General features: G+C 41.7%; 1 pseudogene; it reads left to right on the forward strand.

The window, feature by feature from the left end:
* The first annotated feature begins 3,498 nt into the window (after window positions 1-3,498).
* On the forward strand, window positions 3,499-4,020 carry LOC147822232 (eukaryotic translation initiation factor 4E-binding protein 2 pseudogene; annotated as a pseudogene).
* The last annotated feature ends 508 nt before the right edge of the window (window positions 4,021-4,528 follow it).

The following is a 4,528-nucleotide window of genomic DNA, read 5'->3' on the forward strand; positions in this document are numbered from 1 at the left end:
GGGCTGCAGGTTGAAGATAGGATAAAAGGAGTCCAAAAAAATTCCGCTTTTTGAGTGGTTTCTTTCCAGGGCCTGTAGCATTGAAATCTACCAGCTATATGTCTAGTGAGTCACAACTAGGGCTGATTTTATTCCCACACCCACTTTTTTGTATCTAAAAGCTGAGTCCTGCCCACTTTTCCTACGGGGCTTGGTCAAGTAGTGTTATGTTGCCTGACAGGGCTATACTTGCTCCAGAACTATTAGTGTTTGTGTCCCTCTGTTTTCCTAAGTCCCTGCTATGTCCACCTAGCTTTATAGTCTATTGGCTTATAAGGTGCTTCCTTGCTTCAGAGGCCCTACTGTCCATACATCCTGGGATGTGGCAACTATGTTAAGGCAAGTAGTATTCCTGGTCACATAGGGACACAGGGAAAAGCAAATAGACCACTAAGCTCTGTGCTTGAAGTAGACAGTGGAGAGTCAAGCATTCCACTTGACTTAATGCCACCTCTTTCAGATTTGCCCTATCAGAAAACCACAATGACAAGCCTAGCTTCTCACCATAGAGGGGACGACCACCGTATCCTTTGTGATCTGAGTTCACTTGTCCTCAAACTTCACTCTCAGGGGATCTATGACTAGTCATTCTCCTCTCTGTGACTGGGCTTTGCGCTACTCTCCCAGCCAATCACTGTGGTAGGGTGACCCCTGAAACTCTGAAGTGTAGATATTTTGTGACTTCTGTTTCTGGGAGTAATGACTCAAACAATAAACCACTTCCCCAAAATAACTTCTGCTTATAGCACTGCCAAATAGGGCAGGTACTGCAACAGATTTCTTCTCCAAAGCTGACTTGCCATGTGGAAGGAGTCATTTTCAGAGTAAAATCCCACACCGTGCTTACAGATTACAGTAACTGTGGGCTAAATGGTACACAAAATGGCGAAGAAGAGAGGAAATCACGAATGTCGTGCTTATCTTCCCTTCTTTCTTTTTTCAGTGGCTGTGTACTCAAAACACACACGCACACACACACACACTCTAAAGGTTATTTTGAGGACTTTGTGCTGTTCTCCCAACTTTCCCAAACTTTCCAGTTCCATCATAAATCCTTGTGATTATAGTTTTTTTTTAATGAATTTTATTGGCATATTTTAGGTATACAGTATAATGACATTCATCATTGGAAATTTGCACCTTTACATAATCTCTCTTGGTTCCTATTTTTCCCTTTTCACTAAGTGAAATAAATAGAACACACATGTGTAAATACCAAATAGTTTCTCCAGTATGAGAAACTGAAAGTGTAAATAAGAACTAAAAGGTATAATAATTTGAAATAGGAAGAAAAGGGGCAAAGGAGAAGGGGAAGTGGGAGGGGTAGGGGATAGGAAAGAAGGGAATGGAATTAATATGAGAAATGAAAAAAGGGAAACAAAGTCTTTGTAAATAGAGAGGGATGGAGGGATTGAAGGGAGGGCAGGGGAAGGGAGAAAAAATAAGAACCAAGAAAGATTATGTAAAGGTGCATATCTCCAATGATGAATGTCCTTATATTGTACACCTAAAATGTATCAATAAAAGGATATACAAAAAAAGAGTATCACCATTTAGCTGTAAATGCCTCTAATTTCTCATTTTTTAAAGGATGAGTGGTACTTCATTTTATAAAAAGCCCACATTTTCTTTATCCAGTCTCCAGTTGATGGGCAATTAGGCTGTTTCCAAGTTTTGGCTATTACAATTGTGCTTCTATGAACATGAATATATATCACTGTGGTATGGGGTTTTCTTTAATTCTTTGAGGGAAGATACCCGGGAGGGGAATAGCTAGGTCAAATGAAACTTCCAGTCCTAGTTCTTTGAGGTATCTCCATACTGATTTCCACAGTGCTTGCACCAGTCTACACTCCCACTAGCAATGGAGCATAATTCCTCTTTCCCCACAGCCCCACCAGCATTTGTTATTGGTTGATTTCATGATAGCAGCCATGCTTACTAAAGTGGAATCTCAGTGTTGTTTTCATTTGCATCTCTTGAATGACCAGTGATGGTGAATGTTTTTTCATGTTTCTTTGCTATTTCTATTTCTTTGAGAAATGTCTGTTCATTTCAGATTTCCATTTTTGGATTAGGTCTTTAAATTTGGGAGATCTGATTTTTTTAAAGCTCTTTATAGATTCTAGATAGTAGAGCTTTGAGGAACTACTGGTGAAAATTCTTTCCCACATTGTGGGTTGTCTTTTCACACTGTTGGTGGTTTCTCTTGCTGTGCAGAAGCTTTTTAATAAGAAGACATCCCACTTGTTGATTGTGCTAGTTCATGGGCAACTGAGGTTTTGTTCATAAAATCTTTTCCTATACCAATGTCGTCAAGAGTTCTACCTAACCTCTGTTCCAGCCAGTTCAGGATTTCTGTTTTACTTTTTTTCATTTTTTTTTTTTTTTTTTTTACAGGCACAGAGTCTTGTCATTTTTTTATTGGGTAACAAAAGATCTCCAAATTGAAAAATAAATCCTAATTACTATCATTCTTGTAAAAAAAATTAGCACACTTTTCAGAAATGTAAGAGGAGAAAATACACATAAATTTTATAATATCTTGAACTTTTTATTCTCTACCACAGACATTAATTTTGTCTTTTGTTGTCTTTCAGTTGTCTACAACTTCCAACTTATACTTGTATTTAATACTGCTTAAATCTGCTAAAGACATTAACTGATTGGTTTCCTAAATCTAAGGATTATATAGTTTTAATATAAATATATATCATATTTTTGTAAAATTTTGACAGAATCGAATAAGCATGCTTTGTTTTAAATCCATGCTCCTTACACTGTTTATAAAACCTGATTTAATAATCAAAAATTCTTGATTGTCGCTCTTCAGGTGCAACAGTCTTCCTTCTGAACTGCCACTGACTTTTTGCATAACAAGCAATAAAAAAGCCAAAGAAAATTATGCTAACCTTAGTTTTTGCCTTTGACACTGTAAAATACTGCAAACTTGTTTCAAAATGAAATACATCTGAAACTCAGTACATTCAGAGGAGCTGAGCCCCTGAGAGGCAGACATCTCGGAAGGTGTTCATGCTCAGCTGCTCCACCACTGCACACATCGCCTTTCAGACTCTTGCCGGGCTGCCTTCAAAGCCAGACGCACACTTTCAGCATTGCCTCAACATTAATTTTTGGAAATCTGGCTCCAAATAGCAATTAAAAACAAATGTGGCCATGCTGTTTTTAGAAAATGAGCTATAATCAAAGAGTTACAAGTATGTTTTTCTTAAATTAATTTTGAATGCAATTCTACAAGAGCAAACCCAGGAGGTTTTGGGCAATGGTAGATTGCTGGCCCTGATACAACCTTCCAGCACGATCGCTATGCAGGGTAACATTCATTTAGCTATGTTCTGGCATATTTGTTTAAAGTGACATTCTGAGATTGAAACTATACTTTTTAGCCTGTCGTCGTTGTCGCCGCTGCTACTGGGGCTGGTGGCGGTCTGAGAATAGGGCGGCGGCGGGAGCGCAGGAGCAGGACGAAGGAGGAGAGCGAGGAGCGAGCGGAGCGCGCTCTTTCTCCCTCCTGAGGTGCCGGAGCAGCCTAGGCCCCGCAGTCGCCTCCGCCAGCCCGCCGGCCTGCCGGACAAAGCGAGAGACCGCGCTGGAGCCATAGCTTTGTCCGCCGGCAGCCGCCACCAGCCCAGCCAGAGCTGCGCCATCCCTACCCGCACCGTGCCCATCAGCAACACCGCGCAGGAGCAGCTACCTCATGACTATTGCACCACACCCGGGGGAACGCTTTTCAGGCCAGGAGGAGCTCGAATCATTTATGATAGCAAGTTTCTGTTGGATCGTCCCAATTCTCCCATGGCTCAGACCCCACCTTGCTATCTGCCCAATACCCTGGGAGTTACTAGCCCTGGAACCGTAATCGAAGACTCCAAAGTAAAAGTAAACAATTTGAACAACTTGAATTATGACAGGAATCATGCAGTTACAGGGGATGATTTTCAGTTTGAGATTGATATCTGACCACCTGCAAGAATGGGAGAAAAGCAGCAATGCAGATACTCGTGTGGACCTAATGTGGCCAACAGGACCGGCAGTGGAAAGGCAGAAGCAGAACCAGCAATCCCCAGTGCCATGCCCACCTCCCATCTTCCTCGGGTGCCAAATGCTAGGAAGATGAACTGTATCTGGCTTTTTTCTTCTGTTTCCTGTCCTCTGCCCAGCTGGACAGATTAGCTTGAAGGCACTGGGGGTGTTTCTATAAGCTAAGCTGTCTGTTAAGGAAAACAGTTAAACTGGCTTCTCTGGTCCTGTCTCTATTGAGAATCGCCCTGTCCCCCTTCAAATGTATCTCAAATCTAAATCACTACCAGCCGCTGCCTGCCTGGAATGTCTGGGGAAGGGATACAGAGGTTTGGCAGGTTCATCATTCATATTCTTGTCTCTCCTCCTTCTATACCACCCATCATTCAGTGCTGGGTTCAGGGTCTTTAAAAGCAGCAGGGGAAAATGATAAACACGAAGGTGCTTT

The sequence above is a fragment of the Heterocephalus glaber genome, unplaced genomic scaffold, assembly GCF_053883595.1.
Source record: "Heterocephalus glaber isolate CG9 unplaced genomic scaffold, H.glaber_assembly_v1.0 deba00001667, whole genome shotgun sequence".
NCBI classification, from domain to species: domain Eukaryota; kingdom Metazoa; phylum Chordata; class Mammalia; order Rodentia; family Bathyergidae; genus Heterocephalus; species Heterocephalus glaber.